Source organism: Piliocolobus tephrosceles, chromosome 9 (assembly GCF_002776525.5).
Source record: "Piliocolobus tephrosceles isolate RC106 chromosome 9, ASM277652v3, whole genome shotgun sequence".
In the NCBI taxonomy this organism is placed as follows: domain Eukaryota; kingdom Metazoa; phylum Chordata; class Mammalia; order Primates; family Cercopithecidae; genus Piliocolobus; species Piliocolobus tephrosceles.
This window is the reverse complement of record NC_045442.1, coordinates 31,926,773-31,939,778: the sequence shown is the minus strand read 5'-3', so window position 1 is coordinate 31,939,778 and position 13,006 is coordinate 31,926,773.

The following is a 13,006-nucleotide window of genomic DNA, read 5'->3' as shown; positions in this document are numbered from 1 at the left end:
TTTTTTTTTTTTTTTTTTTGTATTTTTAGTAGAGACAGGGTTTCAACGTGTTAGCCAGGATGGTCTCAATCTCCTGACCTCGTGATCCGCCCACCTCAGCCTCCCAAAGTGCTGGGATTACAGGCATGAGCCACCGGGCCTGGCCAAAAATATATGTATTTTTAAAATAGAGATGGGGATCTCAGTTTGTTGGCCAGGCTGGTCTCAAACTCCTGTGCTCAAGTGATCCACCAGCCTCAGCCTACCAACGTGCTGGGATTAAAGTGTGATCCCACACCCGGATCTTAGTGTTTGCATGTTGTATTACTTTTTATCCTTTTACTTTCAGCCTACTTATGTCATTATGGGTTTAGTTTGTTTGTTTGCTTGTTTTTGAGACAGAGTCTCACTCTGTCACCCAAGCTGGAGTGCAGTGGTATAATCTCAGCTCACTACAACTTCCGTCTCTCGGGTTCAAGCAATTCTCGTGCCTCAGCCACCCAAGTGGCTAGGATTACAGGCACATGCCACCACTCCCAGGTAATATTTGTATTTTTTTTTTTTTTTTTAGTACAGACAGGGTTTCACCATGTTGGCAAGGCTGGTCTTGAACTCCTGGCCTCAAGTGATCCACCCACCTCAGCCTCCCAAAGTGCTGGGATTATAGGTGTGAGCCACTGCGCCTGGACTTCTAACTCCTGATTAATTAGCTGTATGAGCTTGGGCAAGTAAATCTCTGTTCCTCAGTGCCACTTCCCTTCATCAGGTGGGAACTCTCCCCTGACAGAAATTCCCCAGCACCGTGTTGGCACCTGTCTGGGGTCACTTTTGCCATTACATTCTGCTTTGCATTATTAGTTATTGTTGTGCTTTGTAGAGTGGAAAGCGTCTGGCATCAACAGATCTAGCTTTAAATCCTGGTTTGGTCGCTTACCAACTGTATGGCTTGGAGAAGTTATCTAATTATCTGAACTCTCATTTCCCCTTCTGTAAGTCTGAAATATTGATACTTAATGCATTGGGTCATTAGAAGGTCAATAGAAGGACTAATTGAAATAAAGTATGGGCTGGGCCCAGTGGCTCATGCCTGCAACCCTAGCACTTTAGGAGGCAGGAGGATCAATTGAGGCCAGGAGTATGAGACCAGCATGGGCAACAAAGCAAGGCCCCATCTCTACAAAATAAAAATAAATGAGCTGAATGTGGTGGTGCCTGCCTGCGGTCCCAGCTACTCGAGAGACTGAGGTGGGAGGATTACTTCAGCCCAAGAGATCAAGGCTGCAGTGAGCCGTGATCCTGCCACTGCAGTCCAGCCTGGGCGAAAGAATGAGACTCTGTCTAAAAGAAAAAAGAAAGAAAAGAAATAAAGTGGCTGGGTGTAGTGACTCACACCTGTAACTCCAGCACTTTAGGGGGCTGAGGTAGGCAGATCACTTGAGTCTAGGAGTTCAAGACCAGCCTAGGCAACGTGGTGAAACTGTCTCTACAAAAAATACAAAAATTAGCTGGGCATGGTGGCATGCACCTGTAGTCCCAGCTACTCGGGAGGCTGAGCTGGGAGGATCGATTGAGCCTGGGAGGTCGAGACTGCAGAGAGCCGTGATTGCACCACTGCACTCCAGCCTGACTGAGCGAGACTCTGTCTCAATAAAAATAAAAATAAAAATAAAAATAATAAAGAAAGTATGGGCCGGGTGGGTGGCTCATTCCTGTAATCCCAGCACTTTGGGAGGCCGAGGCAGGTGGATCACCTGAGGTCAGGAGTTTGAGACCAGCCTGGCCAACCTGGTGAAACCCCGTCTCTACTAAAAATACAAAAATTATCTGGGCGTGGTGGTGATCGCCTGTAATCCCAGCTACTCGGGAGGCTGAGGCAGGAGAATCACTTGAACCTGGGAGCCGGAAGTTGCAGTGAGCCAAGATCGCGCCATTGCACTCCAGCCTGGGCGACAGAGCGAGACTCTGTCTCAAAAAAATTAAATTAAATAAATAAAGTATGTAAACAGTGCCTGAAACCCAAGGCACTCACTAAAAAATATTTGTGTGAACATAATATAGACCTCCTACCACACACACATACCGTAGTAGTCTTGCTACGTAAGCACTTAGCTTAAAACATTTATATAGTGGGGACTTAGTGTCAATATTGCTATTGCATTTATGCCTTGGTTTTCTTTTCTTTTCTTTTCTTTTTTTTTTTTTTTTGAGACAGAGTCTTGCTCTGTCGCCCAGCCTGGAGTGCAGTGGTCGGATCTCAGCTCACTGCAAAGCTCCGCCTCCCGGGTTTACGCCATTCTCTTGCCTCAGCCTCCCGAGTAGCTGGGACTACAGGCGCCCGCCACCTCGCCTGGCTAGTTTTTTGTATTTTTTAGTAGAGACGGGGTTTCACCGGGTTAGCCAGGATGGTCTTGATCTCCTGACCTCATGATCCGCCCATCTCAGCCTCCCAAAGTGCAGGGATTACAGGCTTGAGCCACCGTGCCTGGCCTATGCCTTGGTTTTCTTATCTTTAGGGTAACGATACTATCTGACTTACTGCACTGAATAGCTAGAATAAAACTGAAAAATATGCCCATTTGTAATTGCCTCTTCGACATTCAACCATAACTTATGTATGTAGTTTCTCTTACTAGACTGCAAGCTCCCTGGAAACAAGAATGAATCATTGGTTTCTCTGTAGAGAGAAATGGAATGGAGCCTAAGGCTTGGTGCATGTGAGTGGAAAGAATCATTCACAAGCCCCACATTCTACTAGGAGCAGTCCCCAACCTGGGAGCTGCCTCCAGCCCAGCCTACTGTCCCCTTTCAGTTAGTACTTTCGCTGACTTTACACAGGTGACTTACACAGGTCACCCAAGTTTACTTCACGTTTGTCTTGAAGATAGTGTCCTAAGCTTCTTAACCCAGGGCCCAGTCATGAATGGCAGCCAGAAGCCTGGCGTTGAGCCGCTGAGATGTTGAGGAAGCGAGCAGGGACCATCAGGGTCTCTCTCTAACTGCGGCACAGAGCCAGTTCTTGGTGCCAGTCCCAGAAGATGGTCATTCTGGGAAGCCTGAGCTTGGGGGCTGCAGATGAAAGGCCAGTTGGAGAGTCCGCAGCATCAGAATAAGCTCCCGGCCTTAGCACCAGCAAAATGACCCCTTCTCAGAGTCCAAAGCTGCTGCCCACTCAGCAGTAGCACAGGGAGGCCCCTGCCCCTGGGACCCATCCCAACCACCTCGCTTTGCCCTCATCCCCAGTTGGCTTAATTCCAAGGATCCTCCTAGACGGATTGGGATTCTCAGACGGCCTTCAGAGCCATGTCAGGGCCACATAACTGCTCAGCCAAGCACATTGATGCAGCGCAATTTGGTGGGTCAGCGCTGGAGGGCCTAGAGCTGCTCTGCAGCGGAAGTTTCCCTGTTGGATCCCTGGAAACCTCAAAGGCCATAGCCCCTCTGAGACACCTTCTAACCTGCATCTGTATCCTTGGAGGCAGGCAGGGAAGGGGTTGAGCTTAAGATAATCTACTCAGCCCGCTGAGGGCTTCCTCTGAGGGCTCTGGGCTGCCTAGGAAAAGGGGAAAAGGGGAAAAGGAATTCTTCAAACAACAACCCTCATAGCATGTACTGAGTGGATGCTGCGCCCAGCACTGTTCTGACTACTGGGTGTGCTTTCTTGTTGGCCTTCCACCTATAAGTAGGCACTATTGTGAATCCCATTTTACACATGTGGAGACTGAGTCCTAGAGAGGTGAAGAAACTTTCCCAAGGTCACAAGGATCGCAGCTAGACAAATGACCACTCCTAGCCTTTGTCTCACATCATGGCTTGAAGGGGAAGAAAGAATTTATTTTGAAATTAACCACGGTTCTTGGGCTCTCCTGCAGGATTTCAAGTGTGCAGAATGCGGCCCGGCAGAAGGTGCATGAGTACTTCAGAGTGCAAAAGCCCTGGGTTCAAGTCCGAAGTCAGCCACTGCCTAGCTCTAACACTTCAGGCAAACTGCTTCAGTCAAACAGGGCTAGTAGTTCTGACCTTGCAGGGCTATTGTGAGGATCAGAATAACACACTCGGCATGCCTGGCAGCTGGTGGGTGCTCAGTACATGGTCACCATAGCTATTACTCTCCTCTGCCCTCCCTTGGCTGAACGGGTGCAGGCCCTCATTGATGCGGGCGGCCCCGTCACTGACTGCTGCAGCAGCCCATTGGAGTAAGTGGAAGCAGCTGGGAGAGAGGTGGGGGAAGAGGGGAAGGGAGGGGACAGCTTGAGAGCTTGAGTGACTGCAGGCCAGCCCTGAGGGCCTCATGGGGGATATAGGCCCTAGCCACAGGTGCACCAATTACTCTCCCCTCAAAGAAAGCCTGGGGTTCACTTCTCCCCCACCCCCGTTTTCCCACTCTGCTCAGCCCTGACCTTTCTGCAGAAGGCAGTGGCAGCTCCGCAGCACCAGTCCGCTGGCTGGTCGTTTGTCTTCAGGTTTCACAGCCTCCCTGAGGCTCCCAGTGCTTTGCAAGTTTTCCCTCCCTTTCCCAGCCACTTCCCAGTTAGCCTGGGAGCCTCTTAGTGGCAGCTCAGGTTTCATTCCTGGGAGCTTTGTTCCAAATGGAAGTTTCTGGTTGGGATAATCCCTGGGTGTGAGTGGTCAGTGCAGGAAGAGCCAGGAGCCTCTCTGGGAGGCAGTGGGAACAACCCCACCAGTCCAGGTGCTCTGAGGAGGGAGCAGAGCTGGGCTTCTTGTCCTGGAAGCACCTTCCCATCAAAGCCCAGGGGCTGACCCTGGGCAGCAGGCCTGGAGCCCACCTATCTCTTCTCTGGTAGGTCCTTGCCGTCATTCTCTCCTGGATGCCCAAGAGAGTTCTGAAGGGTTCAGACCCTCCATCTCTTTTACCACCTGCTACAGTCGAGATGCCAGGCACAAGAAGCTGAAGGACCCCGATCCCTGAGTCATCCAAAGCAAATATTGTTTACATCTATTTTATAAAACAGGCTTCCACACAGGTTTTGCTCAGGAAAAAAGTTTCTGTTGCTAAAAAAAAAATTTAAGCAAATAATCTAATTCAAACCCTTTACATTACAGATGAGGAAATTAAGGTTCAAAAAGACAAGTTTTTCCCGGAGGATCCTACAGCGATTCCATTCTCATCTGTCTTCTCTGTGAAGGCTTTTGTGAGCCACTCAGGCACAGTGCCTTGTGTTAACCCACGTGTTACCTGTGCCATGTTGTATGGCAGACTCAGGTTCACTACTCTGGGAAGCCCAATACATGGGGCAGCCTGAAGGCAGGGACCTTGCCACGTCCACCCCGCTCTCTCCAGTAATTCAAAACTCAGTGTGCGTGGAATTCAACTGGTACTGAGCCAAGTGGAGCTGAACTCCAGCAGAACCAGCTCAGCGTCCTGTCTTCCACCAGTTTTCAGCTGCCTAAAAACCAGCCGTGGCCAGCACACTCAGCATTCCTGCCCCTGTCCCCTAAATCCCAGCGTCTTCACACAACCCCTGCTCTTCCTGTTTCAGCCTTTCCTACTCCTCGTCAGGAAGGCCTGTCTAAACATGGCCGTCTGCTACATGGGAGGCCTTGGGAGTCAGGGATCTATCCAACCTGTGCACCATTGCTTCCCAACACTCTACTGCCTGGCATATAGGAAGTGCTCAGTAAACCCATATTAATCAATGCAAGGCACTAGGGAAAGGAAAGCCTTGGCATTTGGCTAGGAGGAAAGGTCAGAGCCTTGAATGTCAGCTCTCTGTGTTCTTGATGCTTCTCTCTTGTTCTGTTTTTCCCAACTCCAGCAACTCAGGCTTGACTTTTCCCCAATTTGCGTGGGCTTATTTGGAGTGAGAGGGAGGGGAGGCAAAGCCAGGTCTGAGGGGCAGAAAAGCAAGAACATGCACACTGGCCCCCAAGATAGGCAGGAAAACCATTCCCCTTGCAGCCACCACATCATCCATTGGTCTCAGTTCTCCCAGGTCTTCAGGGGCCCAGGCCTTTGGCAGCCACACCTGCTTGGATGGGTGGAAGGGATGGGGAGAGGCCAGACTCTGTGTGCATGAGGGACCTTGCCCAGCCTCTTTCCCAGCCTCCTGGCTGCCTTAGGCTCTCGACTGCCAGAGCGGTTTCCCCAGGAAAGCAGCCTCCTTGCAGACTCTGCTCCTCGGTGCCTCTCTGATGATGCCACTGTGCAAACCTGGGCTCCCAGGGACTTAGCTCAGGTGGCCCACTCCCTCTCCCAGATTCCCTCCCGGCCGTAACCGCCATCATTGTTAGGAAGCATTGTTAAGGCACCCGCTGGACACTTGACACGCTCATGTTAACTCAGTCCTGGCAACTCCTGCGGCAGAGTGGTTCCCTGTTGTGCAGTGGTTCCTCTTCCCTGGGAGGCTGGGAGAGGTGAGCTGACTTGTCCCAGTCAGCCAGGCAGTGACAGAGCCAGGATTCAAGCTCAGGGCTGCTGGACTCCAAAGCCCTTGCCCCTCACCCTCACACCAAGCCACTTCTGATTTCTGGCCGCCCTTGTGGCCGTTTCTCTGACTTCCTTCTCTGACTCTGCTGAGGCCTGGGGAATGCCACAGCAGTGTCAGAGCGAATGCCAGGGATGGGGGAGTGAAAAAACAGAAAATCCCCTTTTCTTTCCATTCCCTCTGTCTACCCACCCTGCTGGTCTGATGAAAGTGCCCGGATGGGGGCCTGCTTCCTGGGGCCGGGTTCCTGCAGAGGGCCTGCCACCAATACTAGACCCTCCCATCCCTCACACACTCGTACACACTCACACCAGGGTTCCCCAGGCCAAAATAGCAACTTTAGACACCACCTGCTTAGGCTCTGACTGCCCCCCACACTCAGCACAAAGCTCTGGCTTTAGCCGTTTGGTCACTCGGCTCACCTTGTTGTCAAGCTTTCTTTTCCCAGAGCCCCAGCTACCCATCACACCTCATTTAAGGACACCCTGGCCGGGCACAGTGGCTCACGCCTGTAATCCCAGCACTTTGGGAGGCCGAGGCGGACGGATCACGAGGTCAGGAGATCGAGACCATCCTGGCTAACACGGTGAAACCCCGTCTCTACTAAAAATTACAAAAAATTAGCCGGGCCTGGTGACAGGCGCCTGTAGTTCCAGCTACTCGGGAGGCTGAGGCAGGAGAATGGCGTAAACCCAGAAGGCAGAGTGTGCAGTGAGCCGAGACCGAGCCACTGCACTGCAGCCTGGGTGACAGAGCGAGACTCCGTCTCAAAAAAAAAAGGATACCCCTAGCAGCCACCCTCCCTCCCTGGGCTACTGTCATCCCTTCTCAGGAACCTCCTCTGCCACTCAGCTCAGGAACCCCCACCCCCAGCCCCCCAGGGAAGATAAGACCTGCCTTAAGAGTAGTGGCTGGAACTTGAGCCCAAGGTAGAGAAGTCAGCCCAAACCCTTGGAAGCCTAAGCCCCAGCATCCTGCTGACCTGGCCTGTTCTATCGGAACTGAGATCAGGCAGCTCCTACATGGTGTATTACCCGGGATGAATGTTTTATGAGTTTGCTCTTCATTACCAAGGGCTCCTTGGAGAGGGCGGGAGCGGGAGGGTGTAGAAGAAGCCCAGGGAGAGACTGGGCAGGGAGACGGGTTGGAAGAGCACGGGGTGGCCCAGGTGTCTTTATGATGAAACGGGGGCAGTTCTTTTGTGAAGAGATTCTGCAGGACTTGGTGATGTTTGTCATATTGAGATGATTGAATGTCAGAGGCTAGAAACAGGGAAGAGTCCAAGAAGGTGGTTTTGGAATCTGGGTTTTTGGGGAGCTGTGTGTATGGGGGCAGGGGGACAGCTGGAACTGGGTGTTGGCCCAGGCCACCCCCACCCTCTGAAGTCACCGACCAGTCCTCTAGGAAGTTGGCCTGGGTCTCAGGACCACAGTGCTGTGGCTGCTGCAGGCTTGCCTTTCTGCCATTCTCAGATCCCAAGCCCAGGCATCTTCCAGACCTATGGGGTCAAGGGAATGGGAGGCAGCACACTGGGCAGAGCTCTATTCAGGCTTCTCCATGCTCTGTGAATGCCATGCCCAGGCCTGGGCCCTTGTTCTGAACACCTCCAGCCAGGCCCTTATCTATAGCCCATCTGAGCCTTCATGACTGGGGACCTAGCCATATCTCCAAATGCCAATGTTGGGGACCTTGGTCAGCAGGGCAGGGCAGAATGCTGACTGTCCTGCCCCAATACCCACTCCTCCATACACAGCCAGGAAAGGAATGGAAGGAAACGCTCCCCAAACCCACCCAGGGGCTGCAGCCACTTCCACTATTGCCAAGAGGGGACTGAGGAGGGAGCTGGACCGCAGACGGAGCCGGAGCCTCGCTCAGGGCCTGCCAATGGGGAGAGGGGTGGGTTTTGCATGAGGGGTCAGCTCTGGGGCCTACCCAGATAGACAGCTACTTCTTGAGGGTCAGCAAGAGATCCAGATGGGGAAGGGGGCAACCAAAGGGACCTATTTGCACAATCCTCCACGGCAACGTGGGACTTGGGGATCCCCCTGGAGTTCCTGCTAGCTCCCCATCTGTCTTGCTACCACTTACTCCTCCTCTCTCCTCTGCTCTCTCTGGCTCTTAATTCCCCTTCACCCTCTCCTGTGAAGTCCTCTGGTCGCTATGGAAACCCAACCATGATGAAGAAAGCAGAATTTGGGGAGGTTCTGAGATGTCCAGCCCAATAGGCCCTGCCTAAATGTCTGCCTGTCCGGGTTTTGGAGACATTTATTGCAGCTTGAGAAAATGATGGGAAGCCTGTGCCAGACAGCCTTGGACGTTTTTTAGTAAGCAGTGCATGTCAGATGGGTGAAGAGAAGTCACCCATCTCAGGACCATCCTAGATCTCCCTGACCTTCAGACATTTCCTAACGCTTGGCCCATGGCCTGGATACAGAGGACTCCCAGCCTGCCTTCTCCGCAGCTGTCTCAGAACCTGCTCTATGTGGATTGCTTGCACAAATGCTTGCTGAACACCCACCATGCGCTGGGCACCATTATAGGCACTGGGCGTTCATCAATGAGCGATTCGAACAAAGTTCCTGCTCTCCTGGGAGATAAGGGTAGAGTAGACCAAAAGCTGGTAAAGAAAAACACAGGATAAGATCAGACAGTGATAAGTGTAATGTAGAAAACAAAGCAGAGGCTGAGCATGCTGGCTCATGCCTGTAATCCCAGCACTTTGGGAGGCCGATGTGGGTGGATCACCTGAGGTCAGGAGTTTGAGACCAACTTGGCCAACATGGTGAAACTTCATCTCTACTAAAAAATACAAAAAAAAAAAAAAAATTAGCCAAACGTGGTGGTGCCTGCCTGTAGTCCCAGCATTTTGGGAGGCTGAGGAGGGCAGATCGTTTGAGGTCTGGAATTCGAGACCAGCCTGACCAACATGGTGAGATTCTGTCTCTAATAAAAGTACAAAAAAAAATTAGCCAGGTGTGGTGGCGCCTGCCTGTAGTCCCAGCACTTTGGGAGGCTGAGGCAGGAGGATCATTTGAGGTCTGGAATTTAAGACCAGCCTGACCAACATGGTGAAATTCTGTCTCTAATAAAAGTACAAAAAAAATTTAGCCGGATGTGGTGGCGCCTGCCTGTAGTCCTAGCTACTTGGGAGGCTGAGGCATGAGAAATGCTTGAACCCTGGGGGCGGAGGTTGCAGTGAGCCAAGATCATGCCACTGCACTCCAACCTGGGCAGCAAAGCGAGATTCCATCAAAAAAAAAAGAAAAAAACAGACAGTGACAGCAGAGAGACCCACATCACGCCGTCGGCCAGCCAGTGATCTGGAGGAAAGACATTCCAAGTGGCGAGAACAGCAATTGCAAAGGCTCTGAGGCTCCCTGGGCTTGTTAGAGAAGCTGGAGGAAGTGTGCCCAGGGAGCAGCAGGCAAGAAGGAGAGCAGGGAAGGAGTGGAGTTCCACAGGCAGAGCATGGAGGGGCTTGTGCTGGCCTGGAAATGAGTTTGAATTCAAGTGTGGGTATGGTGGGAGTAACATAATCAGATTTGTGTCTTGAAAATTCTGGCTTCTGAGTGCAGAATGGATTGTAGGGGGATAAGAGAGGAACCAGGAAGAGCAATTGAGGTTGGGGGTGGGTACTGCCATAAGCCAGACAAGAACTGATGATGGCTTGGAGCGGGGTGGTAGCAGTAGATAGGTAGATAGGGTAGGCGGTGGATGGATTGGACTGGAGAGACGTTCTGGAGGGAAAGCCAGCAGGACCTGCTGATGAGAGGCAAGGGTGATGCTCCCAGGTTAAACCAGCCCTGTTTTTTGGCCACCTCCTCTCAGCCCTGGGGTTGAGTGGGGGGTAGGGAGTAGGGAGATATGATGACATGAAAATTTTTCCTAGCCCCAGGTAAAGCTCTGGACTCAGAATCCTTCTGTCCTTCCCCTAGGTCATCAGGCCACAGCACTCTCTGCTTCTCCTCCTGCCTACCTCGTGGGATACACAGTTTCAGTCTTCTTTGCCAGTTCTCCCTCTTCACCTGACCTCTAAATGTTTGGAGCACATGGAGGCTTGGCTGGCTCCTCTCCTCCATCTCTGCTCACTCCCTAAGGAATCCATCCTGTCTCCTGGCTTTGAAAATCATCTGTGTGCTGAACACTCCTGGATTGCTATATCTTCACACTAGACTTCTCCCCTGAATTCCAGACTTACGCACAACTGCCTACTCATCACCTCTTGAATATGTATATAGTCATCTCATATGTAACATGTGCAAAACCAAACTCCTACCCTTCCCCTCCAAATCTGCCCATCCCGGAATCTCCCCCATCTCAGTGAATGACGCCTCAATCTTTTTTGTTGCTCAAGCCAGAAACCATGGAAACTCCTAGACTCCTTTCTTTCTACACAAGCCACATCCAAATCCATCAGCAAATCCTGTCATCTTTACTTGCAAAAAATGTCCAAAACCCCAGTCTCTCCTCACCATCTTCCATTCACTATCTCTCACCTGATTATTGCGATAACTTCATAACTGCTCTCCCTTGCCCTGCTACCTTGTAGTCTCAACACAGTAGCCAAAGCAACCTTAGGAAAACTTAATTCAGATCATGTCACTCTGCTGCTGAAAACCCTCAGCAAAATTAGCTATACGTGGTGGCCCATGCCTGTAATCCCAGCTACTTGGGAGGCTGAGGCAGGAGAATCGCATGAACCCAGGAGGCAGAGGTTACAGTGCGCTGAGATCATACCACTGCACTCCAGCCAGGGCAACAGAGGGGGACTCTGTTTAAAAAAAAAAAAAAAAAAAAAGCCCTCAGTGGTTTGCTGTCCGAGTCCAAACCGAAGTCTTTTCAATGGTCCCACGTGATCTGCCCTTCGCCAGGTCTCTGCACCTCTTCTGTTTCTGTGACCTCACCTCAGTTTCTGTCATTCTCTACTACCCCCAACTCCCAACTGCACAACCCCAAGATCCTCCCTTAGCTGTGCTGCAGCCGTGGTGGCTTGCTTCCTGTCCCCCTAATGCAGTGTGCCTTTGCAGTGGCTGCTCCCTCCCCCTGGATCATCCTCCCCCAGGTATGGGAATGCCCTACCCTGATGGAGTGTGCTCAGACCCAAAGTTATCCACAAGGCCTTCCTGACAACCTTGCTTAAAATTGCCACCACCTTTCACACTCATCCTCCTCTCTGGAATACTGAGATGACTGAATGTCAGAGGCTGGAAACAGGGAAGAATCCAAGAAGGTGGTTTTTGAATCTGGGTTGGTCTCTGTGGTGGTTGTCACTGTCTGATGTGTCCTCCCCCACTGGAATATGGGTTCCAGAGTAACAGGCATTTTTGTCTCTTATTTTCTGTTCTGTCCCCTCACCCAGAACAGAGCCTGCCACATGATAGGCACTCGGTCAAGATTTACTGAATGAATGAATGGAATTGGGGAAAGACCTGCAGCCCTCAGGAGGCAGCTTGCATTCGGGAGGGGAGACCTGATTTCTAGGACAGCACCAGCTTTGACCCCAGCCATGGGTCATCTGGGCCGCAGTTGTCATCTGTGGAGGGTGGGGAACTCCCGAGGCCCTTTGTAGCAGCAACATTCTAGAATGATGCTTGACTCTGGCCTCACCTGCTTCCTTTTGGCTGCGGGAGGAAGGAAGGGGTAGAGGTAGGACCTGGTGCTGTGGAAAGAGAGAGCTCTTGCTCGTTCTTTCTAGTCAAGACCCAAGTGGACTTTTTAGTGGCCTTGAAAGGAAAGGCATTTCTGGTTCGTACTTGGCAGGACTCTGGGAGCCCTGGGTAAGGGAGGAATGAGCCAGGGGGTGCAGCCCCAGCTGCTGAGTGGGGACAAATAGAGGCCTGGCCACTGGGCCTGGGTTCCTCCTCATGGAGACTGTCCTTCTGGGGCGTTATGGGGAGGGAGAAGGAGGAAAATTGAGGTGAGTAGTGGGGAGAGGGAAGGCTGGAGAGGGCCCAGTGTGTGGATCAGCTGGGCTCACACGCAGGCCCTCAGTGGGTGTGCGTGGTCAAGCCTTGAAGCAGCCCTCAGCCTGCCCCTAGGCCCTCGCAGCCAGCACCAACTCCGGACCGAGTGGCAGGGGGCCTTTTGGTTGAGAGAAGTCCAGTCCTCTTCCCTTTTCTGGGACTTGCAACAGTTCCCTGCTTGTTTTCCCCGAAATAAATGGGCTGAGCATATTGGGCCGGCAATAACCCCTTGAAATCAGTTGTTATCACAGTTAACAACCAGTTTGGCTTCAGTTCAGGCTGTTAACTATCAAACCACTAAGTGCCGGTAATGATTGATTCTTGGCCAGTTGCAGCTTGAGTGGGCTGTAAAACCCCATTAGTGAGGGCTCTGTGGAGGCAGCGGCTCAAAGATAAACAAGTTGATGGGTGCTCTAGCCTGGCCTAGCCCCAGTGCTCTGGGCGCAGCTCCCATGGGTCCCTGGCCTGGAGTCCTACCGGGAGTCAACCTCTTCCCAAAGCCACAGACAACCTCAAGGACCAGGTCCCAGGTCCCAGATCCCACCCTCCTGTCCCCCTCCACATCCCCTTTCCCCATCCAGGTGTCTCTTTCTAGAAGTCAGTTCTGGCTCTCTGCAAAGC